The 19,455-nt window shown below is 62.8% G+C and overlaps 1 protein-coding gene across 1 annotated transcript in view; it reads left to right on the forward strand.

Annotated features, from left to right (window-relative positions):
* The first annotated feature begins 12,002 nt into the window (after positions 1-12,002).
* The window catches only part of Shisal1 (shisa like 1), a 97,861-nt gene continuing 90,408 nt past the window's right edge, over positions 12,003-19,455 (forward strand). The window contains exon 1 of the mRNA XM_076855468.2: positions 12,003-12,027. The gene's annotated coding sequence lies outside the window, so the exon portion shown is untranslated. The remainder of the gene's footprint in view (positions 12,028-19,455) is intronic.

A 19,455-nucleotide genomic window follows, 5' to 3' on the forward strand; every position in this document is an offset into this window, starting at 1 on the left:
GCTGCCAGGGACAAGGTGCAGCTTGGGCCACCTCTTCCCTGGTGCGCCGGTCCCCTGTCTCCTTATGAAGAGGGACGGGTGACAAAGCCCACTTGCGGCCGTGCCCCTATTGTATCGGCCCCGGGAGGCTCTCTAGCAGCAGACCGGCCACTCTGGGGGCCGCAGGCCTGTGTGGTCCCCAAGGCCATCCGCACCCTGCAAGGGCACGAGCACCAAGGCTGCACGAGGCTCCCTGTGGCTGCCACCGGGTGGAGGGTGACGGGCGCTGTTCACCCGGCTCCCTCCCTGGTCACTAGTGACGTCCCTCACGGCTTCCTTTCTCCTGCAGTACTTTGCCCACTTCCCGCGGAGCGGCATCTTCCGCGTGGCCCCCGAGAGCCCTCTTGGCTGAGGAGCCCGTGGAGCCCTTGCGGGGGGCCTTGCCGACGCTCCTCACACTGGTCGGTGACTGTTTGGTTTCTTTGTCACAGAGGTGTTTAGTTTTCCAGGTGACATTGCCAGCCTCCCTGCAGAGGCGAGCGCCTCGGCCTCGCTGCCCAGTGTGTCACCCTGGACCTGGGCGAGGGAGCTGCCTCTTGGGTCTCTGTCCCCCCTCCCTGCGGGCAGCCAGTGGCTGGCGGGTGACTCAAAGCACAGGGTCCCAGCCCTTTGCCTCTGTTGGGAACTCCCAGCCCCAAGGTCCCCGCAGATCCTCCAAGGCCAGATCTGCCCTCTGTCCACTCCCCCTGGCCTCCCCACAGAGGTGGGCGCCAACGTGTGCAGCCGGGGCCCCCCCTGGGGCTGCTGGAGCACAGTGCCACAAACCCAGCAGCTAGAAACAGCAGCGGCGTCCCCCACAGTCCTGCAGGCCGACGTCTGAGAGCAAGGTGTGGGCAGGCTGCGCTGCCCCGAAGGCTCCAGGGGCCAGTCCTTCCTGCCCCACCAGCTGCCGGTGGCTCCAGAGTTCCTTGGCTTGTGGAAGCATCGCTCTTCTCTGCTCTCACGCCTCCTGTCCCCCGGCCGTTCCCTCCCCAGCCCTGTAAGGCCTACGGTGACCTCAGCTTGACACAGAGGGTCTCAGCGCACGTGAAGGCTGCGTGCCCAAGGAGGTCTTGTTTGCAGGTTTCAGGGGTAAGATGTGGACAGGTGCGTGGGGGCCACCAGCCAACCCACTAGGACCAGCGCTGTGAGCCCTCAGCCCCCCACAGCCTTCTGAGCTAGACCCTCCTCGGCTTCCAGGGAAACCCACCTGGGACAGTGCCCCTCCCGTGGGGACCAAAGGACACTTGGAGAAGGGGACAGAACTGAGGTCTCAGGAGGGCTCAGCCCTAGGCGCCCCCTGTCTTGCTGGAACTTGAAAAGCTCCTCTCCTTTCTTGGGGGTCCCACTTCCTGGTTTTTAATGAGAAGATGGTTCCTTTCTTGGGGGTCCCTGGCATCCTGTGGCCAGGTGACACACACAGTCCGCAGCCACTCAGCACTCAGCACTCAGCACTCAGCACTCAGGGGAGGGAGGCCTCCTCCCCGCAGGGTGGGGCGGGCAGAGGCTGCGCCCGCCCTGGCACCCGGAGAGAAGTGCCTGCTCAGGGAGCCTGCTGGGCTCTCCCGCCCGCCCAGTGCCCCAGCACGGCCTGATGAAATTCATCATGTCCTTCCTCCACCAGGAAAGCAACCAAGCGAGAAAAAGGGGGTTTCTTTTCTCAAATTGCTTTTTGCGTCCTCTGACAGAGCCCGCGCTGCCAGGGAGTTATTAACTCACGGCCTGGCGAACGTGGGTGGGCCACTCAGGCTGGGAGCGCGCAGGAGAGAGGAGCGGGAGGCGCAGTTGTGGCTCAGAAGCGATGGCCCCGCGTGCGGCTCACGGAACAGAATAAATATGTTCAAATCCCGGAGCGGAGGGGGGCGCGGGCGACCTGCCTCCCTGGCGCATCAGCACAGAGCCCCAGATAAAGCAGACAAAAGGGGGCTTTCGAGGTTTGCAGAGGTTTCTGAAGCCACCAGGAGGCCTGAGACAGGTGGCCGAGGTCGGGGGAGCAGGGCCAGCCTCTGCCGGGGGTGGGACAGGAGAGGCTCGGCTTCCCGGTGAAGTGGGAGCGGTGATTGCTAGACCACAGATCAGCGTGGGGCTGACCCTCGGCTTGGACACATCTCACGGCTTCTTTCTGGAAACTCTCCAAGACATTGTCCTGGAGTATCCCTGGTCACGTGGGCAGAGCCCGGAGAACAAAGCCTTCCGTGTAATAACGGCCACTAGGACTGACCCGTAGGTGACAGACCCCCGCCCCGCCCATCAGAGTCACCTCACACAAAAGTGCTATGAGAAAAGGAATGAAGGTGGGAGTCTGGTCCCCACGTCAGCAGGTGCCCAGGTGGGCGGGAGGGACAGACAGGAGAGACGGGGCCGCCCTGGTGGCAGGGCTCCTCACCCCCGCTGGAGCCCCGCCTGGCAGCCCTGCCCTGACTCCTGGGACGTCCCCAACACAGACTCCCAGTCCCAGCATTTCATCACAAGAACAGAGCGTGGGGCCGGGGGTGGGGACAAAGTAGGATCTAGACGTTTAGAAGTAATGACAGCGAATGGTCCTGGCACTTACCAGGTGCCTGACATCACTCTGTCCCAACACTCGGAAGGCACCTGTGCGGGGCACCAGGAAGAGAATAAAAATGCCACTGTGAACGCTGTCATTCAAATCCACCAAATGTCACCTGATCAGCTCACTCTTCTTCACCATAGGCCTTGGGGGCGGGGAGTGTCACCCCCACTGTGCAGGAGAACACTGAGGCTTGGGGAAGTGAAGAGAGAGACAGCCTGGTGGCCGGGGGACGCCCATCCTGACTCCTGTCCCTCTGCTGCGCTTGGTCCCTGGAGGGGCCGTGACTGTGGAGCGGGGAGCTGGGGGCTGGAGGAGGCAGGAGAGAGTGAGGCCCGGGCCAGCAGCAGTCCCCAGAGCTCTCCCAAACCGTCACAGCGGTTCCCCGCGTCCAGCTGCAGGTGCGGCCCCGTAGCTGGTTTTCCCATGGATTAGTTCAGGCTCGGAGAGGCCAGGGCTGGGAAACCGCTTCCATCTGAACAGAGGCTGCCTGCGACTGGGTTGAGAAGGATCCTGAGGCTCAGCCGAGGCTCAGCCGGGGCTCAGTGGGAAAGCTTGCTGGTGAGTCCTCCACGGGCATCAGCAGACGAGAGGCAGGAAGGGCCTGCTGCTCTCCGAGCCTGGGCGAGGGAAGGCTGAGACCACTTTCATTACAAAAGGACAAACAGCTTTGCCCACTACACGTTCGTGGAAAGTCAGGCGTTCCCCCAGCTTGGCCCCTGGAAAGCCCAGTCTTCACCAGCTGAACAAGATGCTGGGAGGAGGTGAGGATGTCCAGAGGCCAGGGCCTGGAAATGGTGCAGCCCAGAGTTCTCCGGTCCTCAGGGAGGGTGGGCGCTCTGGGCACGCCAGCTCGCTCTCCACGGCTTACACTGTGTGCCACTTAGGGCCCTGCTAAGGACAGCTCCTCTGTGATTAGCTCAGAGCTCCTGGCTGCAAAGGAGAACAAGGTGGGTGGAGGGTGAGGCCTCGTGGGGAAAAGCTCGGCTCCCACCCGCAGTCCCACCACAGGCACGAGCTCCTGGTCATCCCTGGGCTGTCCACTCATCTAAAGTGGCTGAGGAGCTCCAAGTCACCTTCAGATGGCTGTGGAGACTCCTTGGTCATAGTGACAACACATATCTGTTCAGCTGCGTTTAAGCACTTACACACAACTTTCTCACGTACTCCCCACTACGCACCAGATGAGCATCCCCACCACCACCACCACCACCATCACCAACATCACCACCACCATCCCCACCACCATCATCACCACCACCATCAACACCAACATCTCCACCACCATCATCACCAACATCTCCACCACCATCATCACCAACATCTCCACCACCATCCCCACCACCATCATCACTACCATCCCCATCCCAACCACCATCACTACCAACATCTCCACCATCCCCACCACCACCACCATCACTACCAACATCACCACCACCATCCCCACCACCACCATCACCAACATCACCACCACCATCCCCACCACTATCACCACCATCATCACCATCATCATCATCACCATCGTCACCAACATCTCCACCACCATCATCACCAACATCTCCACCACCATCCCCACCACCATCATCACCAACATCTCCACCACCATCATCACCAACATCTCCACCACCATCCCCACCACCATCATCACCAACATCTCCACCACCACCATCCCCATCACTACCAACATCACCACCATCACCACCACCATCCCCACCACTATCACCACCATCATCACCATCATCATCATCACCATCGTCACCAACATCTCCACCACCATCATCAACACCACCATCATCACTACCATCCCCATCCCTACCACCATCACTACCACCATCACCACCACCATCCCCACCACCACCATCATCATCATCACCATCACCACCATAATCATCATCATTACCACTGTCATCATCGTCACTATCTCCATCACAGTCTCCATCATCAACACCACCATCGTCACCATCACCCATGTGGACCTCATCATCAGGGGGACTTAAATTCAGAGAGAACCTGGCTCTGAAGGAGGGGTTTGAAGCCAGGGCCAGCTGGCGCCTATGCCTGCACTCTGGGCCCCCGCTGCCTCTCACCCCTGGTAGGCGGGGCCTAGGGTGGTCGTCACAGCAGCAAGTGGCTCCCTAGAATGGTACAGAGAACGGCTGTCGAGGAACATGTGGTCCTCAGGAAGAACAGGTATGTTCTGGAGGGCGGGCTGTTTCCAGGGCCTGTGGGGGATCCTGGACGCCCCCTCCCTTGGTGGGCCACGGCGGAGGAGAGCAGGCAGCGGGGAGGAGGACTACCCCACCCCCAGGCCTCCCCGTGGATCCAGAGGGTCTTGACTAAGATCAGGCTTAACAGCGAGTGAGACTGATTTCCTGGTGTCTCCAGGAGCAGAGGAAAACAATTCTGGGCACAGCTGTCAGCCGAGGAGGCCATCGCTTTCCATTTAGACTCACGCACATGTGTTCGGCCTGCTGGCGGGAGCCCTTCCACCAGCCACGAGTCACAGCGGCTCCAGGGACTCAGGACTGTGGGCCCCAGGGAGAGGGAGCATCCGCAGAGCAGGGCCCGGGGACTCACTCGGCTTCTCAAACCTGGAATCCCCTTAGTACCCGCTGGGTTGCCCTTAAAGATGCAGGTGCCAGCCTGCTCCCGGTGACCGTCTAGTGCTGGGTCAGCCTGGGGGTGGGCACCAGCTCAGCCCCGCGGCTTCCCTGTCCAGCTGAGTCAACAACCAGGGGCGCTGGAGGCACTGAGCAACTGCCCGCCACCCCTGGTGCTGGACGCCTGCCCAGGGCCCTCCTGTGCCCCAGCTCCAGGGAAGAGTCCCCTCCTCCAGGATGCAGACCCTGATGGGCAGGGACTCCACGTCCATCTTGGCTTCAATCTCTTGGCCTGGCTCCCCACAGTCCCTGTCCATGTCAGGGCCTGCTGCTGGGACCCCCTGCTGCGTCTCCTCTGACCTGGACCCCAGGGAGGGGACACGTGGTGGAGACTTTTGACAGGCACAGCCCCATCTGGGTTCCGCATGGAGGAGGGAGAATGGGAATGTGAGGGGCCTGCCAGGAGCTGCCTCGGGTGCTGACTCCACTGCCCACGGAGGGAGGCCGCGCCGCGGGTGGCAGAGGGTCAGGACATGTCTGGAGCGGCTCTCAGGGCAAGTGGAATGGCTACCAGGTGCTCAGCAGAGCGCTGCGTTGCTCGCGTGTGGTCAGTTCTGGGAGGTGCGAGGAGGTTTCACGGCTGTGTGGACACACCCAGGTGGTGCAGGTCGGTCACTCCACAGGGCCTGCTGACGCCATCCAAGGACAGGTGACACACACACTGTTTCACAGGTGGAGAGCCCGGCAATGACCAGAGGAAGGGCTGGGTTGGTACATGAGGTCACCAGCCAGGACACGCCTGTCATCATTATCACGTGTTACATGGGACACGCCGCAGGTGCTGTGCTTGCCCACGACGCACAGCGTGCAGGCCCCCCAGCCTCCCACAGACACTCGGCCACGTCCTGTACTGTGACACGCTGGTGGCTGCGTGTGGCCAGGTGACAGGAATCTCCCAGCTCCATTACCGCAGCATGCCGCGTGTGCTGAATGACATTCTGGGGCTGGGGGCTGTCCGTGTGGGGAGACGGAACGGGCCACCAGGCCCGCCAACGGGCAATAGCTTCACAGAGCACGAGGTCGGGGGTGCTCCTGAAGAGGGGGCCTTGTTGCTGAGGCCTGAGTAACAGGTAGGACCGGCAAGGAGGGATTTGAGGTGGGAGAGCTCTGAAGGAAGGAGCCTGGTGCATTTGAAGGACCAGAGAGAGCTGTCGGACAGAGGGAAATGAATGCAGGTGAAGGTGGAGTCGGAGAGGCCCTGACCTTGGGAGCTCGGAGGCCAGGGACAGGTCAAGCGGGGGAAGGAAGTGCTTGGGCTTCAGAGTAACACCCTGGATCCACCCTCCTCAGTCCACAAGGATAGAATTGAAGTCAGCACCCGAGGCAGCTCCTGGCAGGCCCCAGGCAGCAGGCAGCCCAGGCCTGTGGTCCTTCAGAGCAGCCAGGGTGAGCAGGCAAAAGAACCAAAGGAGACCCCGCGTGGTGGCCACTCCTGTGATCTCAGCGACTCGGGAGGCTGAGGCAGGAGGATCACGAGCCCAAAGCCAACCTCAGCAAACTAAGCAAGGCCCTTCGCAACTCAGTGAAACCCTGTCTCTAGATGAAAAATAAGAAAGGCTCAGTGGCTAAGCACCCTGAGTTCAATTCCTGGTGCCAGAGAGAGAGAGAGAGAGAGAGAGAGAGAGGGAGGGAGGGAGGGAGGGAGTTAAAGGTCTTGCACGGATGAATGAACAAGGAGGAGATCCCAGAAGAAAAATGAAAACTGCATAAAAGAAATGTAAATTTGAGAACTAAGATGTACAAGGACTTCAGTAGAAATCCACTGGGTTGAGATCACAGCACATGGGAAGTGACAGGGCATAAAAAAGACCAGGATCTTAAAACCAAATCAATAACAATCACTCAAATTTGAGAACAGAGAGTAAAAATGAACCAGGAGGAGACAAAAATAGTCTTTCCAACATGGGCCCTGCAACAGCAGCTACGTCTGCATCCTGACCCTATGAAAAAGGGGACTTAGGCACGGACCTTACGCTTCATCTAATGATTAACTCAATGTGTACCATGGACCCAAACAGAAAGTAGAAAAATAGAAAACTTCTTGGAGAAAACAGAAGAAAATCATGCTCCTGGGCTCGGGGGGCGGGGGTGGGGGGTTAAACACAGCACCTTGCTCGGGCGGAGATGCCAAGCCTGGGGCGTCTGCATTCGCGAGGCTGTGGTGGAAGGCCGCCTGGCGGGTCCTTAAAGCCAGACACAGGCTCAGGACCCCCTCAGCGACTGCCCCCCCCCAGGGCCAGCCAATCAACCTGAAAACTCAGCCTCTACCGGAGCCCGCGAGCCAGCCCTCACCGCGTCCTGACCCGTAGCTGTCCATCGCAGCAGGTAGCAGGTGACCGTCCAAACTGCAGCACGCCCTCACCCGGGAGCTGTGGGGTCAGGAAAAGGCACAAGAGCCCCCGGAAAGGCCCCCACTCCATGGCGCCAGGCGCGGCATCCCGGGAAGGGCAAACCTGCAGACACTCAGGGACTGCGGTTCACAGGGGCTGGGGCTGGGGCTGGGGGTGGAGAGGGAAGCGCAGGGCTCCGTGGGCGTGGCACACACAGGCTCTCCTTGCCATGCCCCCCAGACGGCCAGTCCAGGACCCGCTGCAGGGCTCAGTGCTCTGAGCACCTGAATCTGAGTTTCTAACACAAGTCTCGGGGCTCCTTGGAGAGACCTCATCCCAGGATGAGGCAGGAAATGCACAGGATCAGCCCAGTATCTCCCAGTGCAGGGAGGTAAGAGAGGTTCAGGGGACACTGAAGCCAGCTGCCAGGGCTGGCCCAGGTGAACCATAAAATAAAGTGCATTGAGATTTGATCATCATCCAAGAATAAATACCCACGAGTCCCTACTGGAACAAAAAACTGATTGGATAAACAAAGACATGGACAGAAAACCCCAAATTCAAGATTTCTTGGATGTATCTTGCAACGCGGAGAGCACCGGCAAGACCACCGTGGTCGCGTGGTCGAGGCCAATGTCCACCGGGATGAGTCACGTTGACAGCACGTGCCCTGGGCGGGTGTGATGAGGCGCTTCTCCTCGGCACCCTCCTCCTCCGGCCCAGCCCGGCCCAGCCTGACCGTGGAACACCCTTTAAACAATCCCGAGTAAGAGCACTCGGCAAAGCAGGGGGCAGCAATCCTTAAAACTCTCCAGGCCCCAAAGTCAGGGACGTCTAGAAACATTCACAGCCGGGAGGACCTAAGAGCAGGAGAACTATGAGGACCTGGGATCCGGGAGGGGCCTGGGACGGAAAGGGACCCAGGAAACCTGCATGAAGGTCTGGCTCACACGTAGCAGTGCTGTTAAAGTGCCCGTGTCCCACATGAAGGGAGACGGCGGGACAGGGACAGCGGGTGTCAGGTGATGGAACACTACACTGCCTCAGGGGTGATTCTGTAAACCTTCAAACTATCAAAAATGTGAGAACACTATTTTTAACAACAAGCAGAAACCTGCAGGACGATGCCCCAGATTACGGTGAGTCCTTAACCAGAGTCGTGCCGACCCAGCCTGGGGAAGAAGCGCGGGCTGGGCATTAATGTGGTGGAAACAGGCGGAGCCCCGAGACAGAGCTGGGGGACACAGAGACACATGCCTAGAACACGGAGCCCAGGCAACGGGACAGAAATTCACAAAAGAAAGAAATTTGTCACCTGGAACTCCACGGCCAGGGAGCGCAGTCTCCAAAATCAAGAGCCAGAGAAATCGTGAGTGGGAGACAGACTGGATCCCCGGGATCCGCATTTTAAAAAGCGCTACGGGAGGGCTGGGGATGTGGCTCAAGCGTAGCGTGCTCGCCTGGCATGCGTGCGGCCCGGGTTCGATCCTCAGCACCAAATACAAACAAAGATGTTGTGTCCACCGAAAACTAAAAAATAAATATTAAAATTCCCTCTCTCTCTCTCTCTCTCTCTCTCTCTCTCCTCTCTCACTCTCTCCTCTCTCACTCTTTAAAAAAAAAAAAAAAAAGCGCTACGGGAGTCCTCGGAGGCCTGACCAGCGCGAGGACGGGGACCCTGCGTTCTGAGGGGACCACGGCTTGAGCAGAGAGCCACACCCTCTTCACTGCGGCCAAGACTGGAAATATCCCTGGTGCCCGCTGGCGGATGAGTGGGTGAGGAACGTGGGACGCCCGTGACTTCACACCACACCTGACCGCTGTTCCCACTGCTGGGGGACGAGGCCGTCTTGCCGTCCCAGCACTGGGTCACCCTGAGGACACACTAGGTGGAGTCGGCCAACAAGACCTACCTCGGAATGGCACTCAGGTGTGGGATGAGAGGGGACAACCTGCAGCAGAGCAGAGGGCTTGGGGGGCAGGGGTGGGGGTGGGAACCCCCAGGAGAGCTTGGGTCAAAGGATCCGGAGTTTCAGTCACAAGATGACCGTCCTGGAGGCTCCTGCCCAGGCTGTAGTTAGCGTTGTATTTCCCCCTTGGCATCGAGGACAGTAGGTCTGAATGTCCCTCCTCAAAGAACAACCCAGGAAGCTCCGTAAGGCTGGGTCCACCAAGGTAGCTGCTGACCACTCATGGGCCTTGGAGCAGCAGTGTCCACCTTAGGTAGATACTGAGAACAGCAACCACGGACAGGGAGAGCAGGAGGCCTGCAGGAAGTAGGTGGTCAGCAAGGTCAAGGGCTTGCAACCTGTTTTAGGAGGGCTGGGAGGTGTCCAGTGCAGAGGAGGGGTGGGGATGGACCAGGGAGAAGGCTCCAGTGTGCAGGACACGGGCAGGGAGCAGGGAGAGGCCACGGGAGCCCTAGGTTGGCCCCGGGCTCACTGGGCAGGGACCTGTGGGAGGGCAGCGTACAGCACTGGACCTGGAAGGAGGCTCGGCTCACCACCCGCCATCCACTAGGTGCCCGGGACGTCCCCTGAGCCAAGGCACAGGAGTCATGTGTTCTCCTGGCCCAGGGCCCTGGGGTCAGTGTGGAGCCAACGGGCGGCTGACCTACTGAGGAGGGGCTTGGCAGGGGCCTGGCAGCTCCAGAGGGAGGTGAAGAGGGACAGGGCCCCCCACCAGGCACTTCTGCAGGACTGGCCAAACGGGCCACCAGCTGGCCTGCGGGGTCCGTCCTGCAGAGGAGTAAGGGCTGGTGGGCTCCCCTGCTTCCAGGCAGCACCCAGAGGCCGGAGGAGACCCAGGGGAGGGGAGGAGCTGACCCCATAACGCACCACAAGACCCAGGCAGCTGCCTGCTCCCGAGGAGGGAGAGGGGCGAGTCCCCGAGCCCAGCCCCCTGGGCCAGCCTGTGCCCCCCGCCCCCCGTGCAGAGGAGGGCTTGGCCTGGGAGGTTCCCAGTGTCTTGCCAGACAGAGGAGGGAGGACGGTGGCCTCCCAGGCTCTGGGGCGAGCATCTTTCCAGAGGGGCAGTGGGCGGGGCAGAGTCCACCCCAGGCTCGGGTTCAGTTTCCGGCAGGGGCAGCCTGGCCCACAGCTTCCACACTGAGACAGCCTGCGGCCCGGCCACCCTGCTCCCAGGCTCGGTCAGCGCCTTCCCTAAGGCTGGGTCAAAGCGACCACGAGGCCTGGCGCGCACCGGGCCTCCTCTGGTCATTCAGCAGGCCCTGGGCTGGCAGTGGGTGGGGGGGTCGCTACTGGGTGTCCCACGGGGTCAGCAAGACACAGAGGCTTGAGAGAAATGCAGGCCCCCAGGCAGGGAGGCCTGAGCCAGGGTGCAGCCCCTGGTGCACCAGAGAGCACCCTGGGAGGCAGAGGGTGTGCGGAGGGCTGGCCCAGGGACGGCAGCCCATGGGGACCAGAGGGGATGAGCGGGGCCGGCGCGGCTGCGTGTCAGGGGCCTGTGAGCAATGCCGGGAGCGGAGGAGAGGACCCGTCTGCCCAGGCAGGGCGTGGGGGTGAGAGGAGCACAGGGGTGGGTGTCCCCTGGGAGCCCTGCACTGTCCTGACTCCCCGGGGTCCCGGCGGTCCTGTCACCCTTCCAGACCTCGGACTCCCCGCCCGTCAATGGTGGGTTCCCCTGGCCTCGCGGGTTATTAGGAGACTGCAGCTAGTGTATCTGAGGGGACAGCACTTGTCCCCTGACTAGCTGAGCATTTGTCAAGAGCCTTCTGTGGGTGACCATGGAGCGAGGACCATGCTCTGGGCTGCGGGGGACACAGAGTGGACAGCGGCCCCTCCTCCTCCAGCTCAGTCTCGGGTCCCAGCCCTGCTCTGGCCCTTCTGTCCTCCCAGATGAGGAAACCGAGCAAGCCAAGGAGGGGCTCACGGTGCCCAGGCCCGTCCCGGGCCTGGCTGCTGCAGGAGGGCTGGGGTCTTGGAGACCCCGTCAGGCCCCACACTTCCCAGGTAGCTCCGAGGACCACGTCCTCGCAGGGCCTGGCTCGCCCTCTCCCCGAACATTCCCAGTAAGGGACAACTCAGCCTGGGAATGGGCTAGTTTGAGCCGCTGGAAATCTCAGCTGGGATCCTGGCGTCTGGGGAAGGGCCGGGCTCTAAAAATAAACCGCTCGCCTCAGCCTGAGAGCCGCCGGCAGGAGCCTGAGAGCCCGGGCTGCTGCCGACACTCCCGCAGATGCCTGCGGCCCCGGCCCGGCCGCGGCGCCCCCCTCCCAGGCAGCTGGCCCCTGGGATGGGCTGGTGGCAGGTGGCAGCCAGGAATATTTGACCCCGGCTCTTGGAGGCCCCCCATCCCCACAGGCTCACGTACAGACGAGCTCCAACCTGGGACGAGCGGCGCGGAGCGCGGCCAGGGGCTGCTCCCGAGCACAGGCCCCAGGACGCCCAGAGCAGCTCCCCCAGGCCAGCCTCCCTCTGCTGCTGGACAGTGACCAGCCTCCCCACAGGTAAGGGACTGCTCCCTTGGGGACGAGGCGGCTGTGGCCTGGGGGTGGGGAAGGGGCTCCCGGGAGGCAGGAGCAACTTTCTGTGGTGGCTTGTGTCCTCCCTGGACCCTGGGGGTCCGGGTTCAGGCATCCAGCTGCTCTGGAAGGGGGTGGTGGCGCCACTTACTGCCTCTCCCCGTGCCCCAGGCTGTGGGGACAGCTTGCCCTTTCTGTCTCTCCACAACCTCAGCTGCCACCCAACGTCAGCGTCCTCCGGCTCCCTATTTGCCGGCCCCCGTTAGGGGGTCTGAGGAGCCAGGTGGAAAGTTTCAGAGGAGGCGTCTGGGTGTGAGAGGAGCCTGGGGCCTTCGGCGCGAGAAGGTGTCCCTTCCCTGCGCTGGGGACGCGGAGGGGGCAGGAGAGACACCCAGAGCAGTCCTGCCTGCTGGCAGTGGGCAGGGGCCGTCCCAGGGACAGGCTTAGGTGGGTGGACTCGGCCTCCCCGTGGGTCTCCAGGTCCCGAATTCCGTCTCAGACGCCGAGGTTTATAAAGGGGCTGGTTTCTACCCGGGTGGCTTCGGGCCCGCGGAGCGGAGCTGGCATGAGGGAACTGGGAGCTGGGCCCACTGACCCCTGGGGCTCACGGGGGCCAGCAAGTGTGGCTTTCTGCCTCGGGGCTTTCTGTGCCGGGTGCCTGGGCTCACCCTCACCCAGGGCCAAGCGATCAGAGATGAGAGCTGGTGGACTAAGGAGTGTCCCCTCCTGAGAGGGTCAGCTGCTGTGGGCCGGAGGGGTTTGAACAGCCTTGCCCGGCTCCTGGGAGAGGAGTCACGAGGGGCGTGGGACGAGGTGGGACGTTTGTCTCCGCCTGAGGCTGAGCTGGCACGTGGCTCCGCCAGCTCCTGCAGGGGGGCTGGCCAGGTCAGAGCAGTAGGTGAGAAGGGCTACTGGGGAGTTTGGTCCAGAGGTGTGGCTCCAGCGGGGAGCACAGACCCAGGAAAAGCGCCCACAGTGGCCAGTGGAAGAACCCTGGGCAGCCACATGGGGCCTGGGACTGTGCACTATGGTACTTGCAAAGAGTAGCCAAGGCCCCTGAGCAGGGCCACACTTGACCCCTGCTGTCCACCCCAAGTCACATCCCACCCCAGGGCTGGGGCTCTCTCCCTGCTCCCTCCCCCATGTGTCCTTGAGAACTCCTCCAGGTGTCCCAAGCAAGGCCTTCTCCCGCCCAGTACTTGCACCACCTTTGCATGTGGCCTGAGGTTGGCATGGAATCCAGCTGGGCATGCCCCCGAGGCCAGCACCCCAGACCCGAGCACAGCTCTCAGGCCTCTGGACTTGGGTCTTCTCGTCTGTAAAATGGGGTGAGGCTCTCTCCCTTGCCACTGGCTGCTGGAGGGGTCACAGTGCCACTCAGCACAGAGTGGCGTCTGGGGCAGGGGACACTGTCCATCAAGGTCTGGTCTTCTCCTGATCACACTGGGAGCCTCCAGGTCCATTACATCCCAGCCTGGAGCCTGGTGCCTGGTAGGCCCACAGCAATGCTGCTGGACACACACACGGGGTCACACAACCTGCGGCGATCCCTACGAGGGCACCACGAGCCCATCCACGTGGGGTGGTGGGGACAATGTCCATGGGAGCAGCCTCTGCTCCTGGCTGAAGCCAAGGCAGGCAGATTTGGGTCCACAGCCCTGGGGTCACCTCTCACAATGGGGACAGCCTGCTGAGGGCAGAGCCAGGGCCAAGTGCAGGCCGCAGGTGGCCATAGCCAGCGGTCATCGGGTGCTGGCTTCACCTGGGGACACCTGCTCGGCTCTGGCTAGTTTGGTTCCCACTCAGTGTAGACGTGTGGACACCGCCTCATCCCTGGGTGCCTTGGACATCTGCTCCCGAGAGGTCCCCCAGACCCACAGAGCCCCCAGCTTGGCACAGCTGCTGCAGCCACCAGGAAAGCGGAGGGAGTGGGAGGTGGTGGCGGCTTCCCCACCCCGTGGAGAGGCCACGGGACCCAGAGGCCTGGAAACCGAGGCGAGTTCCTGAAATAGCAGTAGATTTATCAAGCGCGGCTCAGAGGCTGTGCACATCCAACCAGTCTGCAAACACCCGACCTTGAGCAAAAGCAGAATACCCTAGTGCCAGCGAGTGGCCGCCATGGAGTCCCCGGCCTGTCCCCAAATCCCTCTGTGTGTGCAGCCCCTGCAGAGGCGGCCGGATACCCAGGGCCGCGGAGGCCCCTCTGGTGGGTGCTGGGTCCTGCCAGCTCGCTTGCCCAGCTGTGGGTGCTGAGGGTGAGTCTGCCCCAGGGAAGCCCTGACGGGGGTCACCAAGTCCACTGCCCACTGAGGAGAAGGGGGCCTCCTCCTGTCCCTGCGTGTCCCTGCCCTGGCCAGCTCCTGCTCTAACTGCCGCGTGATGAGCGAGTCCTAAGCTCCGCGGCTCACAGCAGCCGACATGCGTGTTTCCTGCTCCTTCTTGGGTTTGGCTGGGGTTTGGCTGAGCCCAGCTGCTGCGACCACCGTGGGCTCCAGGCTGTGGACAGGTGTGGGGCCTGCCATCTGCAGTTAGCAGCAGGAAAGAAACGGCCATGTCCTGTGAGCTGGGGGTCTGTCTGCTCATGTCCCTTGGCTATTGTCACCTGTCCCCACAGCCTGCAAGGCACAGTCCCAGGCCCACAGGTGGAGCCGACTCCAGGGGGTGCCGCAGTCCCAGGGTGGAGGGAGGGTGGAGGAGGGGCACCCTGTCTCCCCTTTATGCCCACTGCCTCCCGCTGATTTTAGTCACCTGCCTGTCCCCCTGCAGGACAGGTGAGGACAGCCCTGGGCCAGCTTCCCCCGGGGGCGGGGGACAGGAGTAGAGGTTTCTTCAGCAATGAGCAGCCACACCGGGGGTCACAGATGGGTGTCAGTGGAGTCCAGAGGGGATGTCAGCACCTGAGTCACTGCCAGCCTCCCAGCAGAGCGGTCCAAGAGGAGGAGCGGAGAGTGGGAGCCCGGCGAGGGGGCAGCAGTGCCTTCTGCAGGAGGAGCCGTGAGCATGGAGCAGAGGAGAGGGCAGAGGGCACGGAAGGGCACTGCCCAGGCTCAGGCCGGAGGCAGAAGGTCTGTGCCCCAGGTAGCTGGCTGCCCTGCTGTCACCTGCTAAGCCCCTGCTGTCCCTCTCTGGGCCTGGACAAGGCGGTGGGTGGCTTGGGATCCTGTCGGGCGGCTCCCTCGGGCCCCAACACACTCGCCGGGCACTAGCTCCAAATGAAGTGGTAACAGGAGCCTCTGATCTCATTAGTGAGTCACAGTGTCCTGCTCTTCAATAATTCATAGCTGGAGCCTCTGGCCACAGCAGCTCTGGAGAATTACCCAGCCGGCAGAGAGGCCGCCACTGGAAAGGTCACTCACAAATACTCCCCTTCTTGTCAATCCGCAAAATGAGGAATCTGCGGCCCCAGCGCCCTGGGCTAGGAAGTGTTTAAATACCAGCTGTCGCAAACCCGGCAGGGGACAGGTTGGCTTTTCCTGGTTAAATGTTCCTGCCTCCAGAGAACTGGAGACCGGGCAGAGCGCACACCCCAGGGAAGGGATCCACGTGCAGATTGGCGCCTGCGTCCCGGAGCTGGGCCCCGGGTGCCCCCTTCAGCCTCAGCCTATGCACCTGTGAAACAGGTCGATGAGGCCTGCCTGGGCCATGCGGAGGGAGAGGACGGGACGGCCAATGTAAGGCTAGGCGCTGGGGTCCCCAGCCAGGGGGAGACAGCAAGGGAGGGTCCGGGGGCCCAGAGAGGGGAGGGAGCAAGGAGAGGGAGGGTGGCCCCCACCCCATGGCCACACACACATGGTCTAGAGAGACTCAGTGACCTCAGGGGTCCCCCTGCAGGCTGTGCGCACAGAAGGCCCAGCACACTTGGCCAGGAGGGCCCCGGGGACAGTGGGAGCTGCTGTGGTGGCCGCCCAGGGTGCCAGGCCCCAGCTGCCCCAGCTGCAGTCACTCAGAGGTCCAGGCCCCCCAACATCATCTCCAGCTCAGAAAGGAAGCCGGCTGGGGAGGAGCCGTCTTCGCGATTGTCCTGCCACCCCAGGGCGAGGGGCCTGGCCGCTTCCTGCCGCTGTCCCTGCCTCTGCAGAGGGGCCACACTAAGCTCCACTCTGCCCACAAGGAGCCGGGCCTGGAACCAGGTGGCCTGCAAGCAGATGCCTGCCCTGCCGCCCTCAGTCAGAGGTCCCCGCCGTCACTGGCCTCTGTGGGCCTCAGTCCCCAGTCCTTTCTTGGGGTGAGGGCAGCAGCACCTGTCACTGGGTCACTGCAGAGACAGCAGGTTCTCGGAGCAGTGCTGGGCGGGGCTCGGGAGCTCTGCTGAGCCCCCAGCCCTGGGCACTGGCGCCCCACTTCACGGCAGCCCAGGGCAGGCCTGACCTGGGGCCTGTGCTCAGAATGACTCAGACAAAGCCCTTGACCTGGGGCCTCGAGGAGCGGACTCCGGGCCTCGTGGGCTTCGAGCCTCCTTTCGGCAGTTTGAAGTGACCCCTCTCCTGTGGGCTGTTCTGGAACTCCTCCTGGAGAGTTGGGCAGACCCTGGCCAAGCCCGTCTCTTCTAGGAGAACCTCCTGAAGGGGCCATCAGACCTCCCACCAACCCCGGCCCCCAGCTGGAGAGGAGCAGCTGGCCGGGGCTGCCTTCCCAACTCCCATCCCCTGAGCTCGGCCCTGGCCCGGCCACACCAGGGACATGGGACAGATGACAGGTGCCACCAGCCGGTGGGGTTGGGCGGGTCTTTTGGGGAACTCCCTGGGGTCTTCCAGGTCCTCCCCGGGCCTCTGAGCCCCCAGGGGCTGTCCTGGCCGTCTCCCTCGAGCGTCCCAGCACCCCCCTCCGCCTGTCCTCCCTCCTCACCTCTCCCCCCGCAGCCTGGGTGGCTGGGACGGAAGCTGCGTCCCCTTACAGTTCAGAAGGGTTGGAGGTTTTCCGCCTTAACTTGAGCTCCAGTGAGTGTGTGCTTCCTCTTCCTCTCTCCACAATGCACAGTGAGTGCCCGGCTGCAGAGGCCCGCTCCTGCCCGTCGCCTCCTCTAATCCCCTCCACTTGGTGGCAGGAAGGACCTCTTGACCTCACTCGCCTGGTGTCCCCGAGGCTCGGGGCTCGGCCGCGGCCCTCCCTGTGTCGCCTCCAGAGGCCTCGCGGCTCAGGCCCTGGGGGGCCCGGCAGCAGGACCTATTCTCTAGAGGACACTGAGGCTCAGGGAGCCAGGGCCATGCACCAAGCCACCTGTGATGGTGGCAATGCTGGGCCTGGACGTCTGCTGGCCTGGCCACCAACCCGGCCCTTGTCTGACCACACAGGTAGGACTCACAGGGCCGTAGCCTGACTCCCCGGGGCCGTGACCGTGCAGGGCCCGCCCCCCACTGGCCCTCGGGTCCTTGAGGAGTGGACTCCAGGCCTGTGGCCTTCCGTCCCCAGCAGCACCAGCTGTCCCTTCTCCCCACAGACCAGCAGGGGCTCTAGTTGACCAGGCCGAGTCCAGGCCTGTGGTGAGCAGATGACCAGTGGGGCCCTGGACACAGGGGTCCCTTCTCCAGCTGTGGCAGCCCTGGCAGGCCACTTCCTCCTGGGCTGCTGCTGTGGCCATCCCCTCTCTGCCTGAGGCCCTGAGGGAGGAAGGGCCTTGCTGGCCACTCGGCTGGTGGCTGAGGACCCCCACAAGTGCCCGAGGGGCAGCCTCTCATGGGCACTGGCCCTGTGTGACCAGGGTGAGCCTGTGTGGTGGCCTGGAGGGGTGGACAGACCCTCGGAGTCCAGGACTCTCCGGGGGTCGGTATCAGAGGCTTCCCGAGGCATTAGACCCTCAGGCCTCGGGCCCAGGCAGGCCCAGGCGTGGACAGTGCTGACCAAGTCACTTGGTCCTCAGACCAGGTCTGTCCCACTCTGAGGTCTTCGCATTTGCTGTTCCCTGTGCCGGAGACCCCTTCCCTCCTGCCCCTGAGGGTCCCTTCAGCATCTCTGTCCCTCCCTCTCCCTTTCCCACCAGCCTCGTCCTCTGCCTTGGAGAAGAGGAGCGCTGGGCTCCTTCCCCGTCCTCTGGTAAAGTCAGCAGGAGGACATGACCACAGTGGCCCCACTTGTCACCGGCCTGGCCTCGTGGACCGAGCCTCTTGTGAGAGGAGACGGGGCCACCAGGGAGAGGCTGTGGTCCTTCTGGTTCCGTGACGTCGTGTTTATGCACCGTACTTCAGGCCACTGCTGGACTAGCAACCGCACCCTCAGGGCCCGCTCCCGTCCCCTCCCCGGAGGAGCACGGGCGTCAGGGACTCCTTCCTGCCTCCGCGGACTGCGGTGGGCGCGCAGAGCTCCAGAGCCTCTGATCTCTCCAAGATCAGTCACCGCAGGCCGCGGGCTCCTCGCCAGCTCCATGCCGCCCGCCAATTAGCTTCCCTGGTGTGTGGAGGCGGCTTCGCCAGCCAGGAGGACTGGAGGACAATTAGGGTCCTCGTGCCTCCCGCTGCCTCCCGCCACCGCTGCTCCTGGGAGCGGAGCACGGAGCATGGAGCCACCTCAGTGGGGTCCCTCTGCACCTTCCGGACGCTCCATGTTGCGGGGCCACCACCCCGAAGCAAGGATCCCAGGGCCGTGGCAGCCCTATGGGTGGGCAGGGCTGAGGCCAGCGGAGCTGAGGCACCAAGGAGGGGCCCGTCCAGCGGGATGCAGAGGGCAGGGGCTGCAGAGTGGAACTCGTCTGCAGGACAGCGCTGGGCAGTCATGGGGCCCGGGAAGGACCAGGCTCCAGGGCCTCAAGGGCCCTTCTGTAAGCAGCTCCGGGACACCCACGCCAAGGAGTAGATGGGGTGGGCAGCAGGCGAGAGGGAGAGGGCCCGGGAACAGGCTCAGGGGACAGCTGCCAAACTGGGCAGGTGGGGCAGCCGACCCGGCCAGCTGGTGGCCCCTGCTCGCTGTAGGAGCTGGGCAGGTCCCTGGGCCTCCCCGGGAAGACAGGCCTAGTAGTTCTCTCTGATGAGGGTCCACGGGTCGTAGGGTTCAGCAAGGTGCTTTGCAAACTGTGAAATTCTGTGCTGTGTCATAGGTAGTTGCTAGAAGCCATATAATAGCGAATAGGTGCGGCCCAGCCTGGCACTGGGGGCAGATGAGCTGTGTTGGTCCCAGTGGCCCCCAGGCTGTCCCAGAAGATGCAGCCCAGGGGCTGCGAGGGGGCTGTGGATGTGCACAGCCTGGCTGTGTGACTTGTGTGGGCTGCTTCACCTCTCTGTGCCCCAGAACTGGCACATCTGTCACACCGTGAGGTGATCATCGCCCTGGAGCACAGCTGTGCAGACCATCACCTCGCTGTCCACGGGGGCCAATAAATGTGCGGAGCGGCCGTGACGGGGCGGCTGCACCTACGCGCCTCCCCTTTGCTGCCTGTGTCTCTGTTGTGAGGTTGGAGACTCCAGTGCCGCGCCCACATGGTGG

The sequence above is a fragment of the Callospermophilus lateralis genome, chromosome 4, assembly GCF_048772815.1.
Source record: "Callospermophilus lateralis isolate mCalLat2 chromosome 4, mCalLat2.hap1, whole genome shotgun sequence".
Classification (NCBI taxonomy): domain Eukaryota; kingdom Metazoa; phylum Chordata; class Mammalia; order Rodentia; family Sciuridae; genus Callospermophilus; species Callospermophilus lateralis.